This window comes from Pseudophryne corroboree, chromosome 1 (assembly GCF_028390025.1).
Source record: "Pseudophryne corroboree isolate aPseCor3 chromosome 1, aPseCor3.hap2, whole genome shotgun sequence".
Taxonomy (NCBI): Eukaryota; Metazoa; Chordata; class Amphibia; order Anura; family Myobatrachidae; genus Pseudophryne; species Pseudophryne corroboree.
The window spans coordinates 1,119,280,223-1,119,296,240 of record NC_086444.1 but is presented as its reverse complement, the minus strand read 5'-3'; the positions used below and the strand labels follow the sequence as shown (position 1 = coordinate 1,119,296,240).

The following is a 16,018-nucleotide window of genomic DNA, read 5'->3' as shown; positions in this document are numbered from 1 at the left end:
GGTCCTCTTCTGTCCATGTAGGTATCCACAGGATTAAAAATAACAAACCAAAAAAACCCGGTCCACGCCACTAAAGGGGATCCATGTTTATACATGGATCCCCTTTCCCAAATGCCGGACCCCCCATGACTGCTGTCACTAGAGGACCCGGCAGCCAATCAGGGAGCACCATGTCATAGCGCTCTCCTGATTGGGTGTGCGCTCCTGGCCTGTCAATCAGGCGGAGTGCAATGGCTACAATGGAGGATCTTGGTCCTCCATTATAGTCTATGGAGCGAAAATTGGGGTCTGCGGCTAACCTCAAGGTTTTTTCCCCCCAATATATATTTTATTGAGGTTCAGAAAATATAACAATCAATATCAGAAGTAAACATAGTACCCATTCTAGAATAAAGACAAATAAGGTCCGAGACCTTCAAGTTGTGTGGACAACGGGATCTAAAATAAAACCAAATTTTTTCCATTTTCTAGTATAAAATAGAAGAACTGTAGATGACATTGTTATATAAATCTTGGAAAAGCCAAATCACAGAGCTATCTATCACCAATTTGATACAGAAACAAGAATATAAACAGTATAAACCATACAACATACTAATACGTTCTCCCCGTTGGGGAACGAGTAACTAAAAAAGAAATAAAAAACAAAGAGACAAACAGAGAAAAAACAGTACCTGCCAGGGCAAGGGGGCCGCCGACCCATCCATGGAGACATCAACAGAGCGAGAGAAGACATGTAGACAACGGAGAATTGTAGAGAGGGTGTAGAGGGAAAGGATAAGGAAAGCTAAGGGTGGCGGCAGCAAGTAATGCAGCAGTAGAGAGAAGAAAACCAGAAGAGCAAAGAAGTGGAGAGGATTACGTAGTTACGGGAGAGAAATGGGAGGGCTATCAGACAGAAGTTGGTGTCCATACATGTGGTACATTGAAAACTCTGCTTAACAGCCAGTTTTGTCAGGGTGGGCAATCTATTAATAAATCGTCCCCAACATTTAAACAATGCAGGAGTTAGTATTTCTTTATTTAGAGACGTTTCCAGCCAGTCCATTGTGAATAGGAAGAGTAGTCTAGAGGTAGCTAGTGGCAGTGTGGGGGGGTGTCGGAGATCCACTGCTGGAGAATGGCTTTCCTGCCTACCGCTGAGAGAATCACTATCAATTTCGTATCCTGGGAGGAAAGGTCAGGTTGATCCAGGGTATGACCAAAGAGAGCCCAAGGGTGCATTGGAAGCGTAGACCTAACTCGGAGGCACCATATGTCTGTAGTTCAGACCAAAATGCTTGAATGAGGGGACAGTGCCAAAAGCAATGCATAAGATCAGCTACTGGCGCAGAGCATTTCAAGCATTTTGCCGAGTCAGTTAAGCCCATCAAATGACTCCTCTTTGGGGAGATATAGGCTCTATGTAAAATCTTGTAGGACATTTCCTGATATAAGCTAGCCGGAATAAGTTTAAGGGAGGTTGTAAAACGGGATCAGTACTAAATGCCGCCGGCCGGCATCTTGACCGCATCCCTGTAAAACTGTCCATTACGGCTTCTGGGGACATGGAAGGAATGTGAGAGGACCATGCCTGTACTTGGGGCAGATCAGTAGTGGGGATATGTTCTACTCGAATGCGGGCATATAGAGATGAGATGGAGCATGTCTCGGAGCGCAGAAGCGCGTCTAGGCTGTTAACAAAGTCCAATGAACTGAGATGGGAGAGGACTGAGTGTACATAATGTGAGGCCTGAAAGAAGTAGAAGCCGTGGTTAGGGTTAATGTTATATTTGGTTAGTGCTTCAGTAAAAGTGAGTGGTTTTTTTCCTAGAGTCGAGAAGATCACCGACTCGTGTGAGACCAACAGGGTGCCAAGCATTGAAAGGATATGAGGCCTGACCCTGTTGAAAGTGTAGGTTACCAAGAAGAGGAAGAAATAAGGAGTAAGTGTGCTGTAATTTTAGAGATATCCTAGATAATTGGAAGCAGTGGAAGGTAGGAGTATATTGTCTAGAAAAGTAGCTGGCAAATCAGATTTGGATGCATGTAGGACAAAGCTAAGAGACAGAGGGGTGCAGAGTTGGGAGCCAATCCACCGCGAATCGGTGAAGACAGGCTCTATTGTATTGCTCTATGTCCGGCAGATTCATCCCCCATTCTGTACCGTCTGAGATAATTTAAAGAGGCTTATTCTGGGTCTTTTACTGGCCCAGATGAATTTAGAAATAGATGAGTTAAGGAGAGAGAGGTCAGATTTAGAGAGCATGACAGGTACCATCTGAAGGACATAGAGCAATTTGGGGAAGCTAGCCATTTTCACCAGATTACAGCGACCCATAAGATTAAGGGGTAGTTTTTGCCACAGCACTAATTCAGTTTGGATTTTAGCGAGGATAGGATGAATGTTGTCAGAGTAAAGACGAGCAGGGTCAGAAGGAAGAAGGACTCCAAGATATGTAATATGGGCGGGGGCCCACCGAAATGGAAAAGTAGTGTCCCATCCTGTAGCAATCTGGGGAAAAATAGCCAATGCCTCTGAGTTATCAAAGTTAATCGAGAACCCTGCAAAGGAGGAAAAACGAGAGATAGTGTTCTGTAATGCCATGACGGATTGTCTCGGGTTGGAGGTGAGAAGAAGGATGTCATCTGCGAATGCCATCAATTTAACCTCTCTGTTGCCAATCTTAATAACTCGAAAAACAGGGAGGTTGAGGATGTAACGTATAAAGGGCTCTAGAGCTAGATTAAAGAGGAGCGGGGAAAGAGAGCATCCCTGTCTGGTCCCTCTTTCAAGGGTAAAGGAAGATGAGGAAATGTTATTGACTATCACCTGCGCAGTAGGGCTATAATAAAGGGAGTCAACAAGGCCACAAAAGTTTTCACCAAATTGTTGATATGATAAAACTCTTGCGAGGTGAGGCCAGGCAATCTTATCGAAAGTCTTTTCCGCGTCAAGGTTAATTAGGATATTATCCATGAGATTGTGAGTAGGTGAGTACATTGTGGCCGCCAAGGCGGTCCTGATGCCCTGTACAGATTGTCTATGTTTAATGAAGCCCAGCTGCGCAGGCGATATAATACGAGAGAGACAGAGCTGTAATCTATTGGCCATCAATTTCGTAAGGATTTTAAAATCCTGATTAAGGAGGGAAATCGGCCTGTAAGAGCCAGGTAGGGAGGGGTCCTTTACAGGTTTTGCTATGACTATAATCGTGGCCTCGTTAAATCTAATTGGGGTTTGTTTGGAGGTGAGGATATGATTGTAAAGAGATGTGAGGGTAGGGGCCAGCTCATCTCGGGGCTTTTGTTATTCGGTAAAGTCTTGATAATGTCAACAACCTCCTCGACTGTGACCGGACTCTCTAGAGAGTCTCTCTCTTCCTGGGTCAAAACTGGGAGAGCAGCCTCCTCCAGAAAAGAGAGGTTGGCATCCAAGTCGTCAGGGCCCTTGGTGTACAGAGATTGCTAAAAGTCTCTAAATTTAGTGCAGATGATTTCGGGGTCAGTACTCAGCGTGCCCAAGCTGTTGATTGCATTTACCCATGTTCGGGCTTTAGGACCTTTAATCAGATTGGCTAGCAATTGGCCTGATTTATTGCCCCACCTATGGAGTCTGTTATGTTGATAAACACAGGACAATTGGGTTTGTTCCGTGAGGAATGTGTCATAGACAAGTTTGGCTGAAAGATAAGCCTCTTTGTGGGTGGGGGTATCATGTTGGGTATACCTCCTATACGCAAAGGTAAGCATGGTACTTAAGGACTGTAATTGAGAAGAAAACTTCTTCTGTCTAGAGTGAGTGTATGACATAACATGTCTTCGGAGGACGGCCTTAGCCGCTCCCCAGAAGACCGGTGAGTCTAGACTCTGATCGTTGTTATCCAAAGTATAGTTGAGCCAGGATTGCTTCAAATGGAGAAGGAAATCAGTAGATTGGCGTAAATAGGCAGGGAACCGCCAACGGGGTGAACTGCGGGGGGACATGGCTAGTTGGATATGGAGATATATAGGGGCATGGTCGGATATAATGATGTTGTCAATGGAGGTGTGGGTAACTTTGGAAAGGAGGTGTGTGGCAGTAAAGATATAGTCAATTCGAGAGTAAGAAGAATGAGGATGGGAATAGAAAGAAAAGTCCTTCTGAGTGGGATGGAGTATCCGCCAGGGGTCCAAGAGGTCTAACTGGGAGCAGAAGGAAGATAGAAGTTGTGTGACAGTCGTAGCAGTGGAGGTACTTACCCTGGATCTGTCCGTGGATGGGTTGACCACTAAATTGAAGTCGCCGCAGACAATTAAATTCTGGCTGCCCCAGGTAAAAAGAGTCATTAAGAGATCTGCAAAGAAAGATTCAGGTGAGATGTTGGGTGCATAGAGGTTGAGAAGGGTATATACAACATCATTAATACATACGTCTAATAACAGAAATCTACCCTCAGGGTCATAAAGCTTTCTTAGTATAGAATATTGGAGATTGGCGTGAAACAGTATTGCAACCCCCCTAGACTTAGAGTGGTATGGAGATGAGATACATTCTCCTATCCAAGGGGCTCGTAGGGTATGTCTAGGATCATCCAACCAGTGGGTCTCTTGGAGGAACATGATATGGGGAGACATGCGTTTCAGGTGAGAGATCACCTTTTTCCTCTTAACCGGGTGATTAAGGCCCTCAACATTACATGAGACGATGCGGAGCAACGTAGCAGTTGTATCTCCGTCTACATGAGAGTGTGGGTGGGTGTCAGTAGACATGTCAACCCACCCCTACTGGGAAGAAGAGTAAGAAAGGAATTTGGAAAATGAAATAGGGTCCCACCCCGTTCCAGCGAGCGGGGAGTGGATCCCCCAATGGGGGGAAGGGGCTCCAGCCCAGGCAGGTAAACCTAACAAAACATACAAATAATAACAAGAACATCAATAAGCAACAAAAAATGTGGACAATAAATCAAGAGTGTGTACCAATCACACTTCTCAAAAACATTATGTGAGGCCCGAGTGCGGACTCGAACAGCGGTGAGCTACCAACAGGTATAATCAAGCAGCAATCAAGTGTCAGGTATGGCGAAATGTAATTTGGCCTCCTCAGGATCCTCAAAGAAACGTGGCCGTCCATCTTCGAAAACTCTGAGGCGGGCAGGATAGAGCAATGAAAACTTGATCTTCGCGTCGAAGAGGTGTTTGCAGATGGGAGCAAACTCTCTGCGCTTTGTGGCTACCAGTGCGGAAAAGTCCTGGAAGATGAGGAGGCGTTCTCCATTGATAGAGAGGCTGAAAGCCTTGCGGTAGTGGTCGAAAAGACTCGTTTTGTCCGCATAGTTCAGAATTCGCATGATGACCGGGCGAGGGCGCCCCAAATAATTTTTTGTTTCAGGTCCCATTCTATGGGCTCTCTCAATGACGAGAGGAACTCCCTTCAGATCCATAGACAGTTGTTCCGGAATGCCTGATGAGAGGAGATCTAAGAGCTTGCGGCCTTTCACCGACTCAGGGATGCCTATGACCCTTAGATTGTTGCGCATGCTGCGATTTTCGAGGTCATCAAGCTTCTCGGAAAGGTCAGAGACCTCCAGCCGCTTGGCATGTAGAGAACGTTGAGCTTCCTCCAGATTATCGTCTAAGGTCGATATCCTTTGTTCCGCTTCATCAAGGCGGGTAGAGTGTTGATTCAGCAAGGTCGAAGAGGACTTAATGGCTTCTTTAATGCCCACTAACTTCTCATCTAAGACCGGCCCCAATACCGCTATCAGGTCTTTATGTTTCATCTTCGGCTGTTTAATAGGTGGTCGTGATATGCAGGAACATTGGGATAGCGAGCGTGTAGTCGAGTGGTCGGAGTCGGATGATTCGCCACAGGGAGTGTCGTCTCGAGAGTGCTGAGTAGTGCCTGCGGACATCACGTGCAAAGGAATCAGGAACTTTTCCATGCAGGGAAGTCTAAATAGAGATGTGGTAGCCAATCGCAGAGGATCTAAGTAGTAGAGGGTGTAGCGGGCCTCACATATTAAACAATTACTCTTAGTGTACTCTCATCATGGTTACATAACACCAGGAGTAAGGGAGGTGTGAGGCGTGAGGGCCTCGCGGCAGAGATGAGTCCCAGGAGCTGTCAAAGGCAAGCGGGAAATAGGACTGTAAGGCCACGAGCAGTGGGAGGCAGTGGTCCGGCCGGGGGGAGGTAGGGAAGAATTCCTCACTGCACTGTGGAGTGGCTGTCAGATCAGTGCGGCTCCCGTCTCCCTCCGTCCCAGTCTCTGAGCCTTCTCCAGCAGGGGTAAGGTTAAAATGGCCGCCGGTCACTGTGAGCTGCGGGGGGTGGGGGTGGGGTAGAGAATGAAGGTACCCTCTGGGTGGTGGGGGTAAGATCTCCGCTCGCGGGGCACCTAGGGCCTCCCCGGGTGGGGATGATGGAGGGGCACAGCTGGGTGGGAAGGGCGGGCCTGTCCATTTTCAGTGCGGGGCAGCCGAAAGTCCGGCAGGTCGGTGGTTGGAATTGAGGCCCTGACTCCAAGCTGACTGCTTGACTAATGGGCCGTGGACACTGTGTCCAGCCACAACAAAGCAGGAGGTAGGGGTGATCCAGCTGGGGCCAGGGTAACCATGGGTCTCCATTTCAATGGATGGCTGCAGCAGGTGGGGGCGTCTGCGGCCTCGGGTGTGACGGTCTGCGGTTATGCTCCGGCAGCCCCGTCACTCCGGTGGTGGTGCAGTGGCCATCTTTCAGCAAGGCCCCTCACGCAGCAGCAATAGCGGTCGCGGGCCGATCCGGATATCCCTTAGGCAGCAATAGGGAGAGATAGCAGGGGTAAAGGGCGTGCAGTGGAGGTGTTCTCTCTCAAGGTCTCCAGCTCTCAACAATGATGTGACCTGCAGCAGTGAGGGGAAAGATGGCCGCCGGTCCCGCCGCCGCGTCAGGGAGAGGAGACACCGGCTTCCCAGTCAGAGCTACCCACAGGCTTAAGCGGTCGTGGGTTCCACACGCCCATCCGCAAGCGGCAGCCAGTCCTGTGAGCGCCGGGAGAGGTGAGCCAGGGTCAGGTGCTGTCGCCGCGGCGCGCCCGGAAGTCCGGCGGGTCTGTAGTAAAATCGAGGCCCCGACGTGGGGACTAGAAGTGGGCCGCAATCCGCGGGAGCCTCCACGGCGCTCCCTGATTCCGCGGCCGTGGGTGTTTAGTAGCAGGGATGTAGTCCATTGCTGTATTTTTCTGCTCCGTGTCAGTTCTATTATCCTGAACAGTGCTCAGTATCTGTGCTCATTATTATCATTGCTGCATTGTGGTGAACACTGACCAGTATATAGTAGTACAGTACAGTAGTCCAGTGCTGTTCTCACTGCCCATTGTCAGTTCTATTATCCTGAACAGTGCTCAGTATCAGTGCTCATTATTATCATTGCTGCATTGTGGTGACCACTGACCAGTATATAGTAGTATAGTATAGTAGTCCAGTGCTGTTCTCGCTGCCCAGTGTCAGTTCTATTATCCTGAACAGTCCTCAGTATCTGTGCTCATTATTGTCATTGCTGCATTGTGGTGACCACTGACCAGTATATAGTATAACAGTACAGTAGTCCAGTGCTGTTCTCGCTGCCCAGTGTCAGTTCTGTTATCCTGAACAGTGCTCAGTATCTGTGCTCATTATTATCATTGCTGCATTGTGGTGACCACTGACCAGTATATAGTAATACAGTCCAGTGTTCAGTGCTGTTCATTATCATTGCTGCATTGTGGTGACCAGTATATGGTAGTAAAGTACAGTAGTCCATTGCTGTATTTTGCTGCTCCGTGTCAGTTCTATTATCCTGAACAGTGCTCAATATCCGTGCTCATTATTATCATTGCTGCATTGTAGTGACCACTGACCAGTATATAGTAGTACAGTACAGTAGTCCAGTGCTGTTCTCACTGCCGAGTGTCACTTCTGTTATCCTGAACAGTGCTCAATATCTGTGCTCAGTATCAGTGGTGCATTGTGGTGACTAAAAGTCCAGTGTCTTGTGCTGCATCTTGCTGCTGTAGGGTGCTGTGGTAGTGTCCTGTCACTGTGCATAGGTCATCATCATTCCAGTCACAGTGGTATCTGGTATAGTGGTATCTAATTCCAGACATTACTGCCGTCTAATTCCAGATATATTACTGGCATATAATTCCACACATTAAAAAATGGAGAACAAAAATGTGGAGGATAAAATAGGAAAAGATCAAGATCCACTTCCACCTAGTGCTGAAGTTGCTGCCACTAGTCATGGCAGAGACGATGAAATGCCATCAACGTCGTCTGCCAAGGCCGATGCCCAATGTCATAGTAGAGAGCATGTAAAATCCAAAAAAACAAAAGTTCAATAAAATGACCCAAAAATCTAAATTAAAAGCGTCTGAGGAGAAGCGTAAACTTGCCAATATGCCATTTGCGACACGGAGTGGCAAGGAACGGCTGAGGCCCTGGCCTATGTTCATGGCTAGTGGTTCAGCTTCACATGAGAATGGAAGCACTCATCCTCCCGCTAGAAAAATGAAAAGAGTTAAGCTGGCAAAAGCACAGCAAAGAACTGTGCGTTCTTCTAAATCACAAATCCCCAAGGAGAGTCCAATTGTGTCGGTTGCGATGCCTGACCTTCCCAACACTGGACGTGAAGAGGTGGCTACTTCCACCATTTGCACGCCCCCTGCAAGTGCTGGAAGGAGCACCCACAGTCCAGTTCCTGATTGTCAAATTGAAGATGTCACTGTTGAAGTACACCAGGATGAAGATATGGGTGTTGCTGGCGCTGAGGAGGAAATTGACAAGGAGGATTCTGATGGTGAGGTGGTTTGTTTATGTCAGGCACCCAGGGAGACACCTGTTGTCCGTGGGATGAATAAGGCCATTGACATGCCTGGTCAAAATACAAAAAAAATAATCTCTTCGGTGTGGAATTATTTCAACAGAAATGCGGACAACTGGTGTCAAGCCGTGTGTTGCCTTTGTCAATCTGTAATAAGTAGGGGTAAGGACATTAACCACCTAGGAACATCCTCCCTTATACGTCACCTGGAGCGCATTCATCAGAAGTCATTGACAAGTTCAAAAACTTTGGGTGACAGCGGAAGCAGTCCACTGACAACTAAATCCCTTCTTCCTCTTGTACCCAAGCTCCTGCAAACCACACCACCAACTCCCTCAGTGTCAATTTCCTCCTTAGACAGGAACGCCAATAGTCCTGCAGGCCATGTCACTGGCAAGTCTGACGAGTCCTCTCCTAACTGGGATTCCTCCGATGGATCTTTGAGTGTAACGCCTACTGATGCTGGCGCTGCTGTTGTTGCTGCTGGGAGTCGATCGTCATCCCAGAGGGAAAATGGGAAGACCGCGTGTACTACTTCCAGTAAGCTATTGACTGTCCAACAGTCCTTTGCGAGGGAGATGAAATATCACAGCAGTCATCCTGTTGCAAAGCGGATAGCTCAGGCCTTGACAACTATGTTGGTGTTAGACGTGCGTCCAGTATCCACCGTTAGTTCACAGGGACTTAGAGAATTGCTTGAGGTAGTGTGTCCCCAGTACCAAATACCATCTAGGTTCCACTTCTCAATGCAGGTGATACCGAGAATGTACACAGACGTCATAAAAAGAGTCACCAGTGTCCTAAGAAATGCAGTTGTACCCACTGTCCACTTAACCATGGACTTGTGGACAAGTGGAGCAGGGCAGACTAAGGACTATATGACTGTGACAGCCCACTGGGTAGATGTATTGCCTCCCGCAGCAACAACAGTAGCGGCTGCACTAGTAGCAGCATCTCACAAATGCCAACTCGTTCCTAGGCAGGCTACGCTTTGTATCACCGCTTTCCATAAGAGGCATACAGCTGACAACCTCTTACGGAAACTGAGGAACATCATCGCAGATTGGCTTACCCCAATTGGACTCTCCTGGGGATTTGTGACATCGGACAACGCCACCAATATTGTGCATGCATTACATGTGGGCATATTCCAGCACGTCCCATGTTTTTGCACAAACAATGAATTTGGTGGTGCAGAATTTTTTAAAAAACGACAGGGGCATGCAAGAGATGCTGTCGGTGGCCCGAAGAATTGCAGACCACTTTCGGCATTCAGCCACCGCCTGCCGAAGACTGGAGCACCAGCAAACACTCCAGAACATGCCCTGCCATCAGCTGAAGCAAGAGGTGGTAACGAGGTGGAATTCAACCCTCTATATGCTTCAGAGGATGGAGGAGCAGCAAAAGGCCATTCAAGCCTATACATCTGCCTACGATATAGACAAAGGAGGGGGAATGCACCTGACTCAAGTGCAGTGGAGAATGATTTCAACGTTGTGCAAGGTTCTGCAACCCTTTGAACTTGCCACACGTGAAGTCAGTTCAGACACTGCCAGCCTGAGTCAGGTTATTCCCCTTATCAGGCTTTTGCAGAAGCAGCTGGAGAGATTGAAGGAGGAGCTAAAACAGAGCGATTCTGCTAGGCATGTGGGACTTGTGGATGGAGCCCTTCATTCGCTTAACCAGGATTCACGGGTGGTCAATCTGTTGAAATCAGAGCACTACATTTTGGCCACCGTGCTCGATCCTAGGTTTAAAGCCTACGTTGTATCTCTCTTTCTGGCAGACACAAGTCTGCAGATGTTCAAAGACCTGCTGGTGAGACAATTGTCAAGTCAAGCGGAACGTGACCCGCCAACAGCTCCTCCTTCATTTTCTCACGCCACTGGAGCTGCCAGGAAAAGGATAAAATTTCCGAAACCACCGGCTGGCGGTGATGCAGGGCAGTCAGGAGCGATAGCTGACATCTGGTCCAGACTGAAGGACCTGCCAACGATTACTGACATGTCGTCTACTGTCACTGCATATGATTCTGTCACCATTGAAAGAATGGTGGAGGATTATATGAGTGACAGCATCACTGTAGGCATGTCAGACAGTCCGTATGTATACTGGCAGGAAAAAGAGGCAATTTGGAGGCCCTTGCACAAACTGGCTTTATTTTACCTAAGTTGCCCCTCTCCTCCAGTGTGTACTCCGAAAGAGTGTTTAGTGCAGCCGGTAACCTTGTCAGCGATCGGCGTAGGAGGTTACTACCAAACAGTGCCGTAACTAGGCATTTTTGCGCTGTGTGCAAGAAACGGCATTGGCGCCCCTCACATGAAAGATAGGGGCAGTGTGCGCCATAGGCGTGCGAAAAATATATAGGGGCATGGCTTCATGGGGAAGGGGCGTGGCCACAAAATAATACCAATCCATACTACGGTGCACAGTAGTCTCCATTATTCAAATTACGCTGCACAGTAGCGCTACTACACCAGGTAGAGCTCCTTTTACACATTACGGCAGACAGTCCCCCTTTTTACACATTACGGCAGACAGTCCCCCTTTTTACACATTACGGCAGACAGCGTCCCCTTTTTACACATTACGGCAGACAGCGTCCCCCTTTTTACACATTACGGCAGACAGCGTCCCTTTTTTACACATTACGGCAGACAGCGTCCCCTTTTACACATTACAGCAGACAGTCCCCCTTTTTACACATTACGGCAGACAGCGTCCCCTTTTTACACATTACGGCAGACAGTGTCCCCTTTTTACACATTGCGGCAGACAGCGTCCCCTTTTTACACATTACGGCAGGCACAGTCCCCCATTTTACACATAACGGCAGCCAGTCCCCCTTTTTACACATTGCGGCAGGCACAGTCCCCCTTTTTACACATAACGGCAGCCAGTCCCCCTTTTTGCACATTGCGGCAGACAGCGTCCCCCTTTTTACACATAACGGCAGCCAGTCCCCCTTTTTACACATTGTGGCAGGCACAGTGCCTTTTTACACATAACGGCAGCCAGTCCCCCTTTTTACACATTGCGGCAGGCACAGTCCCCCTTTTTACACATAAAGGCAGACAAGACAGAGACAGAGAGAGAGAGACAGAGAGAGAGAGATATACTTACCATCTCTCCCGCTGGCAGTCAGGCTCCTCGTGCTGGCAGATCCGGAGGCAGGGGAGAAGGAGGGGGACTGGAGCCGCAGCAGCGCTATTTCATTGGTAGTAAGCGCCGCTGCAGCAGTCCCCTTTCCTTCCGTATTGGCTGCCCGGCGCTGCTGTGGATGCTGGGATGCAGTTCCTTCATCCCAGCATGCACAGCAGCGCCGGGCAGCCAATATGGAAGGAGAGGGGACTGCTGCAGCAGCGCTTACTACCAATTACATCGTGCTGCTGCGCCTCCAGTCCCCCTCCCTCCTCCTCCTTCTCCGCTGCCCGGCGCTGCTCTCTCCTCCACAGCGCGGCGGCGGCGCACACAGCAGAGGCGGCTTGTAATGAGTCAATTTGACTCATTACATGCTGCTGGCCGTGCCGCCCTCAGGGCAACTGCGCTGTGTGCCAGGCACACCTGGCACACAGGTAGTTACAGCCCTGCTTCCAGAAACTGTGGAGAAGATGATGTTCATCAAAATTAATTATAATCAATTCCTCTGTGGAGACATTTACCAGCAATTGCCTCCAGAAAGTACACAGGGACCTGTGATGGTGGATTCCAGTGGGCACGAATTAATACTCTGTGAGGAGGGGGATGTACACAGTGAAAGGGGTGAGGAATCGGACGATGAGAAGGATGTGGACATCTTGCCTCTGTAGAGCCATTTTGTGCAAGGAGAGATTGATTGCTTCTTTTTTGGTGGGGGCCCAAACCAACTAGTCATTTCAGCCACAGTCGTGTGGCAGACCCTGCCGCTGAAATGATGGGTTTGTTAAAGTGTGCATGTCCTGTTTATACAACATAAGGGTGGGTGAGAGGGCCCAAGGACAATTCCATCTTGCACCTCTTTTTTTTATTATTTATCTTTGCATCATGTGATGTCTGGGGACAATTTTTTTAAGTGCCAGCCTGTCTGACACTGCAGTGCCACTCCTAGATGGGCCAGGTGTTTGTGTCGGCCACTTGGGTCGCTTAGCTTAGCCATCCAGGGACCTCGGTGCAAATTTTAGGACTAAAAAAAATATTGTGAGGTGTGAGGTGTGAGATGTTCAGAATAGACTGGAAATGAGTGGAAATTATGGTTATTGAGGTTAATAATATTATAGGATCAAAATTACCCCCAAATTCTATGATTTAAGCTGTTTTTGATGGTTTTTAAAAAAAAAAACACCCGAATCCAAAACACATCTGAATCCGACAAAAATTCTTAAGTGAGGTTTTGCCAAAACGCGTCCGAATCCAAAACACGACCGCGGAACCGAATCCAAAACCAAAACACAAAACCCGAAAAATGTCCGGTGCACATCTCTAGTTTTTTGTATATATTGTCATACCGTTGTGCCGAAGCATCTCCATCGGGACCTGCTTTCGGGTGAGGGAACACTGCAGAAGTGCAATAAAGGTATGCTGGCGTCTATTTTATTGTGATGACTAACATATATATATAGGGGGGGGGAACCAACATTTATCATGCCTTCGGGCGACTGGGGCAAACTTACACCACTGCCTGTACTTGTCCTATATTGTCTTCCACTGTAAGTCACTGTTTTCCTGTTTTCATAATTTGTTTATATACTCTGTAATTGGGCGCTGCGGATCCCTTGTGGCGCCATGTAAATAAAGGATAATAATAATAATAATAATAATAATAAAATATATTAAGGAGACACCATAGTGAATCTAAAGACACTGGATGATTGAAATTATGTAACCCATTCAGGTGGTTTGGGTTGGGACAGTTTGCCATTATTGAGCAGAATGTTACCCGCTCCAGGTCTTGGCGTCCACAGTGCCAGCTTCTGTTTGTGAGTTTATAGAGAGGATCATTGTAGGCTGCTCAATCTGAAGTATGAGTGTGAAAAGCATTGCGGATTAGGGTATGTCTAAGCATATGGTTTTGCAAAATCGAAAATGCTTGGGTCCGGAAAATGTTCTACCCCCTACGTGGTATTCAAGCCCCAAAGTCTCGTCGTCCTAGCTCAATATCTTAGGGTCCCATAATTGGTTCAAAGTTTTGAAATATCACTTATATAGGCAGTCCTGCAGTGCACGCTATTGCTAGGCCAGGAGTGATGCTACGCCGACCAGATGAATTCAAATTGCAACAAAAATATGACTTACGACCAATATGAGCCGATATGGTGCATGATAAACTTGGAAAATGGGTTTAATTTTCCATTGATTTTGTGATTTTTTTTTTTTTAAATTTCACGTGCAGCTCTTAGTTTTTTCAATAGGGACAAAGTCATAAAATATCCAAGATCCATCACAAGGAGATGGTTGCAGTTCGGATCCCACCCATGCCCAATCCAATCACCCAACCAAAATGTCTGAGAAATTTCTCTCAGAGTGCACTTTAATTAGTTCCTTTTTGTCTGCTCTTTTTATAGTCTGCCTTAGTTGTGAATTGAGGTATTTCTTCTTTGGATCTTAACGTAATATGTTTGTTAATAATAATAATAATAATAATAATAATAATTTTATTTATATAGCGCTCTTTCTCCAATAGGACTTAAGGCGCTTAACAGATACATAGCATAATATAGTACAGAAAATAATGAAGTACATTTTCATAAAATACAGAAGCATGAAGATACTAAAAGGGACATTATGGAAATGCATGAGTAAACAGAAAAGTCTTGAGTCTACTTTTGAAGGATTCTATAGTTGGGGCCTCTCGCACTGTGCGGGGAAGTGAGTTCCATAGAGTCGGAGCCGCATGACTAAAAGCTCGACCCCCAGATGAATTACGGTAGATTCTAGGTACTGCTAAAAGTCCTTCATCTACAGATCGCAGTAATCGAGTGGGGCAGTATGGGGTCAGAAGCTGTTTCAGGTACCTTGGGCCTTGGTCATGTAATGCTTTGAAACTCAGTAAGCCGATCTTGAAGATTATTCGCCATCTTACAGGCAGCCAGTGAAGGGAGTAGAGGATGGGTGTTATGTGGCAAGAACGGGGCTGGTTGGTTAATAGCCTGGCAGCTGTGTTTTGCATCAGCTGTAAGCGTTGCAATTCTTTTGCTGGTAGACCAAGGTAGAGGGCATTACAGTAGTCTAAACGAGATGATACAATTGCATGTATGACTTTTGGCATATCATCTGAGGGAATTAAGTGCTTGATTCTGGCTATGTTCCTCAGGTTACAAAGGAGAAAGAGAGACTCTGTGTTGGGGCACGCTTGAAAAACTAAAACTTAACTTTTAATTATAGTATGATAAAATTCTGGTACACAATTCAACACACATATAGTATACAATATTTAAGGAGAAAGTCAAATGATTCTCACTTGCGAAGTAATAATTTTGGAGTGGCAGTTCTCCAAGTAATATTACTATTTAAGGTGACAGTGACACCTGAGATGAAAATATTAAGAATTTAATTTCAGCATAACAGAAAATTCTTCCAATGCCAATTGTAATGGTATATCCTGGTAACGATTAATCTGCTATTTCTAAATTTTCTGATCAATAATTGCAATATGCAAAAGAGCTCTAGATGAGTGTATGATCAGAAAGAGAGATTCAATGAGAAGAATGGAATATAGATATGAAAATGGTAACAGTCAAAGGTTGCTCCAACACCTCTGCTTTTCACATGAATACAGAGGTATTTATTACTGCACCTAATATTCCCTGGAAGTCTCCCATCCAGGTACTAATCAGGCTATTCACTGCTTAGCTTCCAAGATCAGGCGAGATTGGGCGTAGCCAGTGAGATGTGGCAGTAATATCACATAGATTGTGAATGAGAGAGTGTATGGTTATTGGCATATACCAGATAGAGTACTTCTGCTGTCCATTATTGCGCACAGTTTCCCTGTTACTTTTAGCATTGCAGGGGAGTTATATAACTGGCGTCAGGATGAGAGAGTACTGAATAAGGAAGATATAGGAAACGTATAGGTTCAGAGCCCGTCTTCTGCTGTCCACTGTCATATAACTTAATATAGCGGACAATGGATGAGAGAGGTGGGTTATCTGGGCCTATTGAGTAATGGTGTGAAATTACACAGATATCTTAAGGTTTTTATTATGATAGTGCATAATTCAATTACATATTCTTGATCCT

The 16,018-nt window shown here is 46.7% G+C and overlaps 1 pseudogene; it reads right to left on the bottom strand.

Moving 5' to 3' along the window:
- Nucleotides 1–15,560: 15,560 nt before the first annotated feature.
- Nucleotides 15,561–15,679, bottom strand: LOC134937918 (5S ribosomal RNA; annotated as a pseudogene).
- Between the last annotated feature and the right edge of the window lie 339 nt (nt 15,680–16,018).